This window comes from Astyanax mexicanus, chromosome 2 (genome assembly GCF_023375975.1).
Source record: "Astyanax mexicanus isolate ESR-SI-001 chromosome 2, AstMex3_surface, whole genome shotgun sequence".
Taxonomy (NCBI): domain Eukaryota; kingdom Metazoa; phylum Chordata; class Actinopteri; order Characiformes; family Acestrorhamphidae; genus Astyanax; species Astyanax mexicanus.
The window spans coordinates 60,213,336-60,225,105 of NC_064409.1; positions in this window are offsets into that span (position 1 = coordinate 60,213,336).

Below are 11,770 nucleotides of genomic sequence, written 5' to 3' on the forward strand. Positions count from 1 at the left end.
TTTACCTCTTCTCAGGTAAACAAAACAGCATAATATTAAAAAACAAACATCTTATTAACCACACATCTAATTTTGCTCCAGGAAGCAGCTTTCATGCTATTTGCATTGGGGGGGGGGTTAGCCCACAAGGGGAAACCCCTCTCAAAGGTATGTGACCATAACAGGAAACTACAGCATAGCTTAGGGCTAAAACTCAGAAATGTAGTTGTGTGGAGAATGAAAGGGAATAGTGCCTAACCTTTACTTCCTCGTGTTTGTTGAAGAGCCAGTGATTCACTTCATTATAAGATTCCTGATATGTCTGTCAGGTAGGCCTTTTCATAATGAATGCATTAGCATGTCCTCCATACTCTGCTGTGTGTTGGGCAGCAGCCTGATATAACTTTACTATGATTATACCCAAAGGAGGCAAATCACTACTGTCAGATACTGTTGTAGGTTATATTGACATTTTTATTTAACTCTTTAACCAGTGAGCTGTCTTGCTACCTAGTGCTCATTGATTACATTTTATTCTATTCCATTTTCTCCCCAATTTACAGCCAATTAATTAAGGCCAATTACCCGACCCGCTCATTAGGACTCCTCCTATCACTAATGATGTCCCAACACCAGAAGGGTGAAGACTAACACATACCTCCTCCGATACATGGGAAGTCAGACACCACCTCTTTTCAAACTGCTGATTCAGCATTTCCGAGTAGCATCACATTAAACTTGGAGAAAAGTGCAGCGACTCGGTTCTGATACAACAGCTCACAGACACCTCATACTGATCCACATCACCCTTTGGAGTGATGTGGGGTGAGAGGGGCCATCTACCCACCCAGACAGAGCAAGGCCAATTGTGCTCTCTCACAACTGCGGTGGCAAATGGCAAGCTACATGAACAGAATTCGAACCGGCGATCTCTTGATTATAGTGGCAGGGCAGTTAGCAGATTTGAGAAATGAAGTAAGTTAAGTATTTAAAAATTCAGGTTTTTGTATAAAAGAACATTAATATAAAAGAACATATCTACGTATCTAGATGATTCTGTTTCTATGCAATAGATGACAGCAACAGGTAAAGCAAAAGAATGTAGCATTTTTATCTTAAAGCAGCAGTCCTTAATATTTTTTTCTTTTAAATGGAAAGCAATAATAGTCCTGGGTGAGAATAAGAAAAAATAATTATAATAAATGGCATCAATTTGCTTCAATGTGCTACATTTGTGTAAAGCCAGATAAACTGTATATCATTCTAATAATAGGGTGTCTGGTAGGTTCCAGTACATTTCTTTATAGCTATAACAGCATTTGCTGGTTACCGGAGCAACCATGCTGCTGCTAATGGTTCTGATACAAGAGCTACTGCATACATGGGGAAATTAAAAAACAAAAATGTAGTCTTATACATCGCCTAACCAAATACACACAGAAATAGAACTAAAGAAAGTTGGCAAGCTAAACAAGACCACGACAGACCACAAGCTAAACAGAACACAACAGAATTCTTGCTAAAACTACTGGATTAATCCACTCTGAAAAGAGACTGCACCACAATGCACATTTTGTAAGTATTTTCTCACAAGTAATAATTGCTTCAGTATAATTTTCATATAGGAAGAAAGGTGTCTCTGTCATTGGTACTCCATGCACAGCATGCTGCTAACTGCGCTACTTAACTTTGACATGATAATAATTCTGGGGACTGTGTCTCAAGTCAAGTCACCCAAGTCATATTTGTGTAAAGCCCTGAAACATTATTCTAACAACCCCTCCCACATGTTTCTTTCACTTTCACTGACAGCATTCATTAACTGCATTCCTCAGCTTGTCCAGAAATGCATGTGTAAAGCATGGCCCTTATTCAAAGCAAGAATTACACTTCCTGACAGAAGGGGAAGGCCCTGAACAAAAATGCCAATTAATGAATAATGATGCTTTAATGTGGAAGAAATATTCTGAATGCCATGCATGATTAAAATATTAGAACTTCAATAAACATATAAAAAACACATATACAGTTTAAAACTCTTTGAAAGAGGTGAATCTTTTTAAAATTGTATCCATATCTTATACACTTTGGTTTGGACAAAGTTAAAGATAGCTACTACCACTGCTGCGCTTCACTCTAACAGCTCAGCACCACTGAGCAAAACCACTGGCTTCTGACATTGATTTATTAAGTGTCAGGAAACCTGCATGTGAGAGAATATTCCATGCTAAGAACCTCGTTAATACACTCAAAGCGGAATAGCGAACTTTTTCAAAGCAGGAGGGGCAGTGTCTACCAGCAAGATAGATGATTGAAAGCACACTTACATCATTGATTGCCAGCAGGATAACCCCCTCACTTCACACAACCAACTCCATAAGAAATACAACATCTTGGTGCTATGCTTAGAGATTTAAGGGTGTTAGATTCAGAGTAGGATCAAAGTTTAAAGTTAAAACTCTGCTCTGATGTGTGAGACAGTCCCCAGGTATGCAGTTACTGACAATTTGACAAATTTTGAACTTTCTGAGATTAAAAAAAAACTATTTATTCACTGAATAGCACTGTTTTCAATTACGTTGCATATGTAACTCAGTAAATTCTGTTCTACCAATGTAAGTTACAAGTTTTGTTCACTAATCGAATTTTTTAGTCATCCAATGCATGTTTTGCATTATGGATGGTGCATTTATATATCTATTTATGTGAACAATTGTTTCATTGGTTTTGGTTGATTATAGACTTTAAAATAGTATAATAACATAAAAATATATGCTGGAAAAGGAGCAGAATAGTTAGTTAGCAAAAATATAATGTGGCCACATGATAAAACAGCGAAATAATAATAATACAAATGTGTAGCATAATCTGTTTGCCAACAAAATGTGCAATATCAACAGTTATACTAATATTTATTGTTATTTACTTACTGTCAACCTATGTGTCACACATATTTATTGTCAGCATATGTGATACACATGCTGAGGTACCATAGAACCTCTAATGTTACTTTTTCTAGATCTATTTATTAAAATGCCGTTCTTTTGTTTTCTTTTGTATTGTTTTATATATGTAGATTCCATCTTATATTTTTGTATAATTTCCTGACACTTCTGTTCTGTCTTCTCCTCTGCTGTAACATTGCAAATATTCTCACTGTGGGATTAATAAAGGCTTATCTTATCTCTTTCTTTTTAAGATTGATTTAAAATTTTCTTCTATTTTCTCCACAATTTAGCTAGGCCCATTGTCCAACCCTTTCAGCTGCCCATAAACTGTATATCTCACATCACTAGTGATGTCACAACATAAGGAGGGAGAAGATTAGCACATGCAATTCTCTGGCACATGTGAAGTCAGCCACCGCCTCTTTTCGTACTGCTGCAGATGTAGCATTACAGGGCTCTCGGAGGAAAGTGCTCTATTTTTCTGATGGAGAAAAGCGCAGCGACTCGGTTCCGATACATCAGCTCACAGACCCTTTGTGCTGATGGACATCACCCTAGGAGTAATAAGGGGAAAGACCACCATCTACCCACCCAGAGAGAGCAAGGCAAATTGTGCTCTCTCAGGGCTCTGGCAGCTGGTGGCAAGCTGTATGACCAGGATTTAAACCAGCAATCTCTTTATCCTAGTGGCAGTGCTTAGCCTGCTGGACCACTCAGTGCCCCCTTATCTTATCTCTTATCTTAACAGTTTATTATAGCAGTTCTCGGCTTTGCATTATGCATATGGTGAAATGTGAAATGATATCAAGCATTGATAAAATCCATTGCTCTCTTGAGATATAGTGTTTTTGGCTTGACTAAGAGAAAAAGTAATGAGAAACCAGTTCTAAGAAAAATAGATGCTAAGCATAGAATAATAAGCACTAAAGTCTATAAGTTAAAGATAAAATATGACCCCACTGACCTTACGTGGTGTGTGTAAAAACATGGAACACATTAGGCTCCCATTTGAATGTACGATGTGCATTGTTCCCAGAAAATTATCACTTAAGGGAGAGGGCATCAATGCAATCAGATGCTGTGGTGAGAACAGGGAAGTGATGGGAGATAGCAGTAAAGACAACATTGCAGATGGCCGTCCTGTTAGCTGCTTGGAGTTCAGAGGAGCCATTGTGTTCTTTCTGCAGATATTGAATCATAGCCTCTTATCACTGCACCCCACAGTCAAAAACCCTTTGAGGTGCCTGATGGTAGACATCAGTTAGGCAGATTTGCCTCGACTCATTTGCTAAGATGGTGTGCCCTCCCACCCCTCACCCCAACGTTTTGTATTTCTGTGTGTGTGTGTGTGTCTGACTTATAGACTCTATGTGTGTCTGCAGCATTTGAACTTTCATGCTTTTTTCTATCATTTCTGGTTGCAAGAATAGCTGCACCCAGAGTGGCAATTTATTGGAGGGAAGTTTACCAGGCTTTATAAATGACTAAAAACCGAGACAGATATGGGCAAATTATGGACAGTTGTAGAGGTTCCTAAGGGTGTCCTGCATTAATCCATCAATCCCATGCAGCTCAAATATTAACACAGATCTTGAATAGATTTAGGTAGCCGAGGATTGTAAATAGTGTGTCCAGAGGTGTCCAAAACATACATTTTCAGTAGGTTTGGGGATTCAGCTGTCTTCAAGGCGAGCTCTTGAGATGGCAGCAGTATGTGGATCAGCATGTCTTCTGAAATAGCTCAAATAAGGGTGTGCATTCAGAAAGGACCATGTTTTCATAATGCTGGGCTGTCCCAGTGCCTATAATGAAGACTAAGGGCCCTATTGTACACACTGTACAAGGCACGGTGTGATGCTCTTAACTATTATACACCTTGTCAACAGTCTATTTTCATGCCTTGTGCCCGTGCCGTCAATATAGCATCATAGCATTAATCAGAAAAAATGTACACTAATGGGCGTGGTGGTCTGGAAGTGAGGTGTATTCAGGTAAATTTCTGCCGTCTTGCTATTTTGGTGGTGGAAAACGCAGCTGTGCCACTGACTGATTAAAACCCTGACAGCAGTCAAAGTCTAGTTCTATAGGTGCAGAGTGCAAACTTGACTTTTAACTCAACAATAAACAAAATAAAGAATATAATAACTTTGCTGTTCCCTTAAGTGAGCTGCTGGCCTACCTTCACAGTGTGATCCGCAGGTCAGTATCCTCTGCTGAGATGAACAAAGTGTTCTGCTGTTAAGATAGGAACGTGCCAAAGTCAGAGCTCACCTGCCTCTTAATAGGAATGGCAAGTGACACACTGACTTTTTTTTAAAAATGAGTGTTTATAACTTTTTAAACAATAATCAGACAGCATAAAACAGTTCCTTTGCTACGTCAACATTCTTTATCCAGTCAGTTTAGACAACAGTAATGCAAGTACATGGCTCAGATGATCTGCCTGTGTTGGTATGTGACAGGACAGGATGATTGTGTCTGATTTATTCAACTGTAGTGCAGTATGTCTGCAATTCAACCACAGTTCCAAGCAGATATTTAGGCTGTACTGTATAGTGTTACTCTTTCCTCAGGACTGTCTGAGATGGTCCAGCATGTCTGAGTGAAGAAATCTCTGCTGAAGATACAAAAGTACATTGCCCCATCAGCTTTACTGTTCCAGCATTATCACACCCCCCAGCCTCTCTTTTGCATGTTTGGGAATGTGGCCAGTTAGGAAAATCAGATGGATGCTTCAGAGCAAAAGCGAGCTTGTGTCATGTCTAGTGATTTGCCTAACTGCTAATGCTGGTCCTGACCATATATCATTTCATTTGAGAGGGTTATCATGTAAGAGTTAGAATCTGACAAAAAACAATAATATATAAATATATATCCATAAAATCCTAGCACAAAAAAGTTGTTGTAACAGTACTTCTTCTTGGCAATAAACCATTGGAAAGCCTGTTCAATCATCTTTTAAATGGGCCACATATGTAAGGTACATGCATTTTTGGATGAGCGGTAGAGCTGAGCATGTTTGGCCCATTTAAAAAAAAGTCAAGTCATATTTGCCAATGCCAAACAGCTTATTCTACCATTGACTAGTTTGGTGTTTGACAATCTTTTTGGGGTGCCGTCTTCTTGGGATGAAGTTGCCCAATCACACGGGTCCTATCCTGATCAATCAAAGGTGCCATGCCTGTATTTGGAGCAGACACCTACTGACCACTGCAGCAGGGCACATACTCACAGGTTGCTGCCAATCAGGTGCCAATCAGGCAGCACCTGGGTGTACCAGAAGCTCACAACAAGCTGTTTGGAAATGGCAGAGAAAATTTGGCAACTTTTGAATGGACACAATGAAAAAGCTGCTTAAATGTGTCACCATTTAAAAAAGGAAATTAATAGGCTTTCCAATGGTGAAAGATTTATTGTCAAGTTGCATTGTTAAAACAAAGAAATACCAAACGCACACAAAAAAGTCCTTACTTTTTGTGCATGTTCTAAATAAAGAGTATATATATATATATATATATATATATATATATATATATATATATATATATATATATATATATATATATAGTGGCATGAAGTTATCCAAAAGCAGTTTGTAAGACTAGTGGAGGAGAACATGCCATGAAAGAGCCATGGAAAACAAGCAGGGTTATTCCACCAACTATTAATTTCTGAACTCTTAAAACTTTAAAAATATAAACTTGTTTTCTTTGCATCATTATCTTTTTATTTTAGCCATTTCTGATTTTCTGCAAATAGATGCTCTAAATGACTATTTTATTTGAAATTTGAGAGAAATGTTGTCTGTAGTTTATAGAATAAACCAACAATGTTCGTTTTACTCAAACATATACCTATAAATAGCAAAATCAGAGAAACTCATTCAGAAACTGAAATATTAAATATTTCCAGAGCTGTATACTGTATATACATGCCACTGCCTGTGCTGTATGGCATCACACAATGGCAGTGCTAACTATTGTCTTTCTTTTTGGCTTGAATTCAGTGAATTGATGGCAGCGTCCTGTAATTAACTTTAATCAGCCTTTAATCAGCCTTATCACCCTTGTGTCTGGTTAAAGGATCTCTATAATAATATTCTATCATATTCAAATAGTTCAGAAATAGTTCAGACAGCTTTTTTTTTTGGTATATCAGTCTGAATAATGATGTCTGTTAAATACCAAAGATGTAAATGGAAAAGCAGATACTATAAAATTAAATGTGGGGCTTAATCCATTAAACCCAATGCTGGCATAGTAGAAGGTAGAGATTCATTTTTTCAAGTGTACAGAACAAGTCCTAAAAACTCTTAAGTTAAAGTAAACACAAGCAAAGTACAATACTTATAAAAAATGCTTGTATTCTCCACCTGTAGACACTGAATAAAGATAAAAAAAGATTAAAACAACTCAAAACAATCTCAGTATGCAGCGCTAACAGTTGGAATGGAAAGATGATAAGGCATTATTAATCCAGGGAGAGACAGAGGTGAGGAGGGCTGAATGGAGGAAGGGGGAGGGGTGCATTTGCCTGTGAAAAACTGGACAGGAGGAAAAAGCAGTGGGCAGAGGCATAACGTGATGAGAGGCTTATCTCCGACAGCATCCAAGAGCGAGAGGCTGTCTATCGCCCAGAGGTGCCGCCGTGGTGGCCATGTCACGCATCAGAGGACAGTTAACTGGCTGGCTTTTGGCTTTATCAGAGATCAGTCAGCTCGGACTGATCTCCGCTTGAAAGCTGGGAACAGCTCATAGGCTGGCCAGCACAACACCGATGACAAGGAGAAAAGAAAGCGTTTGTCTCTGACGCTGCACTGACAGATTTTATCTTTCAGCTTGCTTGGCTAATTATACTGACAATCAAAAATCTAAATGATCTGCAGAAATGTTTCTCTTTGTGTTTTTTTGATTGTTTAGTTTTAAACAGTCTACCAGTACAGGCTAAAATAAATGAAAGGGAGTTCAGGAATATAGAAAAACATGCTGATTGAATCAGACAAATTCAGTAAATAACTGTAAATAATGTATATGTTTGGACTCCGAGGCGCTCCCACTATGATTGGGAGATCGCTGGTTCGAATCCCGGTCATGTAGCTTGCCATCAGCTGTGAGAAAGTGTAGAATTGGCTTTTCTCTCTCTGGTTGGGTGGATGGCGCTCTCTCCCCACATCACTCCAAAGGGTGATGTCGATCAGCATAAGGCATCTGTGAGCTGATGTATCAGAACTGAGTCGCTGCGCTTTCCTCGGAGTGCACTGTGATGCTACTCGGAAATGCTGCATCAGCAGCAGTTCAAAAAGAAGTGGTGGCTGACTTCACATGTATCGGAGGAGGCACATGCTAGTCTTCACCCTTCTGGTTAAGGGGCATTACTAGTGATAGGGGGAGTCCTAATGAGCGAGTTGGGAAATTGGCCTTGTAAATTGGGGAGAAAACAGGATAAAAATTAGAAAAGAAGTCTATAATCACTTTAATAACTTAGATTTTAGCATTTTCTTCTGTATCTATTATACATCATGCCACAGCTATTATATGTAGAACTTAAAACATTTGATTGAAGCATTAGAATTGTAAAAATCATTTGAACAGACCTTGAACAGAAGCTAAAATACACTTTTAAAATAAACTAGTTTTATCTTACTTTCTCTAAATACATCCAGATCAAAGAGCCCTCATTCATACTTAGAAAAATAAGTACAGATTTGAACTTATAGTATAAATAAATATATAGTACATATAGAGTATAAAGCTTGTCGCTGGGGCTGTACCGTATATTGAGGTACAAAAAGGTACCTTTCAGTGAAAGTCTTTTTTTTGTACCCATGTTTATTGTACCAGTAAAGATTATAAAGATTACAAACATTATCATCAACTGAATATGTGTCAAGAAATTGATAATCCAAAATTGCCTGGCTTTCAAATAAGAAATGTGCAATTAAAATATATATTGTTTATTAGTACAGTGATACAGAATACTGAATGTACCTTTTGGCTGGTTAAATGGTACAATCTGTATTTATGGCTGTTAGGAATGACTTTGTACTTCAGAAGGGACGAATCTGACCCTGTTAAGACCAATATTATACCTTTGAGGGTACAATTATGAAGAGTGCACCTTTGAGTACAAGAAAGAACTGTTATCGTACCTCTGTTTTTAGAGTGTTCACACATTCATGTGATGCTCTCAGGATGTTAAGTATTGTGACACTTGTATAAGTTCAAATGAGGGACAAAGTGCTGTAAGGGATGCATGCAGAATGGGAGGAGCATTGGTCAACATGACTGTGGAGTAGAGTTTGAGGAAATACCATGAAGGAACACATGCAGTTTGGTAACAGTCAGATAAACATGAGACTGGTATTAGGTAGGGGAGAACATGAATGAAAGTATTAAGTGATGAAAATAAAACTACAAATAAACGAGTGCAAGACAAAACAACAGTGGATTTCATCTCACTGCCCTGAGTTACTATATAAAAAAATGTGTGTATCAGACAAGCAGAAAGAGGCCTACAGTAGATGGCTGCACACTTTAGCACCTTTTTCATTCTATATGGGAAACAGATGATTGGAAAAACATTGTCTCCAATAAAGTTAGTACCTTTTTCAAACTAGAATTCCCAAAAGGGTTGAATGAGTTATGACGAAAATCTGCCAGAAAAAGGTCCGATTTATGACAGACCAAACATTACATATGTTTTAGTTAATTGCACTTTTTAATCAATGTAAAACCAATGTTTCCTTTTGCAAAACAGTATCCATAAGTAGAAGTGTGTGGGGCTCCTGACTTAATAACTACCAGGCTTACATCATTTGTAATCAGTCATCATTTAGCCAAATTGCTTTTAACAGCTGAGTGCAAATGCATTTATTGGTGGGTGTGTGTTTATTAATGGAATACAGCGTTTTTTTAAACACAGATTGTTTTCAATATTGCAGAGGTGCTCTGATGCTAACGGCCTCTGGCTACTTGGCTGCTGTTTATTTCTCCATGTTGTTTCATTTGATTAAAACTGATACCAACGAAAGAGGAAAACTGGAATAAAAACTGACAAATTCAGATATTATTTAACTACAGAACAAACCAAAATATATATAAAAAACTTTTCCTGTTTTATAGTTTCTAATGCTGAATAATCTATTTTGGCTGTTTGATACATATCAAACTCACAATTACGGCCATGTTAAACCAGTCAATTAATCTAATCTAATCTAAATTCCATTGTACTGCTGGGCAATGACTGTTTAGGGTGATCTTACCCATAGATCTGTATTTGCTGTATCCAGGGGCGTAGCAGCAAATTCTGGGCCCTGTACACCCTCTATGTTAATGGGCCCCTATCCATGCCAGTAAACAAAGGAAAGTGAGCGAAAAAAAAAATCAGGATTTTCATGGGCCCCTCTCCCTACTCGGGCCCTGGGTAGTCAGGTCCACTTTTCCCCCCACTACCACGCCCATGGCTGTATCTACTGGAATACTACTCAACCCCTATAGCCTGTGCAACTTTACCAGTAGTACAACCTTCATTCATTGTGTACTAAATACTAACAATAATTACATTTGGGTGTAAAGTTTGTAATGTAGATAACAACGTCAAAGTTAATAACTTAAGAATTCACAATACATACTCAGATCCAGATTTTTTTTATGTAGTTATGATTAGCACACAAACTGTCCCACAATGCAGTGCAAAACAAAAAGGGCAGAACTACTCACATCTCCACTCACTCTCATATATTCTTGGTAGAATATCCAGTTTTCTTATTTTCTTGTTTTAATCCTTCAATGACCTCATTCAAAGGAAACATTTAATAATACATTTTTAAGACTTTTGTGATAAACTAATGACGTTGTAATTATTTGCAGCTGATGTGCTACATCTGAATTCTAATTTTAGAGATTTTAAGTAGTAATACATGTGTAGTTAAACATATTACCTTTAACTACCTGGTATTACATAATTTCTTCAGTTTTGATTTAATTATGATACCTCCTTTTCTCAACATTTTTGTGCTACTTACATTTCTACTCACTCTCATACATTCTTGGTAGAATATTCTTTTTTTTATCGTTTTAATCATTCAATGACCTCATTTAATGAGAACCCAAAGAAAGATTGTTCAATAAAATAATAAAAAAAAGTTTGTAATAAATGAATGACGTTGTAATCATTTACAGCTGTTGTGCAATAACTGAATTCTAATTTTAGAGATTTTAAGTAGTCATAAATGTGTAATTAAACATATTATTATTAATTATATGGTATTAAATCGTTTTAAAAGACATTTCTTCAATTTTGTTTAGTTTTCTCAACGTTTTTGAGCTACTTACATCTTTACTCACTTTCATATGAATTGCTAAAATATCCATTTTCCTTTTTTCTTATGTTATCTCTTTAATTTTCTCATTTTTTAAAGACCACAGTTTTTTAAAGTATATATCCTTATAATTTATAGTGATAAACGATAGGAACAGGAAAAGGAATAGGAAAATTAATGATAAATACAAATTAATAATATAGCTACATAATATTATTCACTGAAATCTTTATATAAGTTAAAATGTAACGTGCTAAAATTAGATATAATATATAATAATATATAATAATTATTTTCCTCTTCATATTTTCTACTTAAATCAATTTACATGTGTGAGGTGATTTAAAGATAAAAATTTAAACTACTGAAAAACAAAGGACCTCTAGTAGATTTCATTATCCTAACATATGTCTGTCTGCCGAATGGTAGCGATGGCACAAGATTCAACACTTTCTTTAATAAGATGTAATGATTTTATTTTGATCTATCAAATGGTTGGTTTAAGTGCACAGACTGGTTGAAT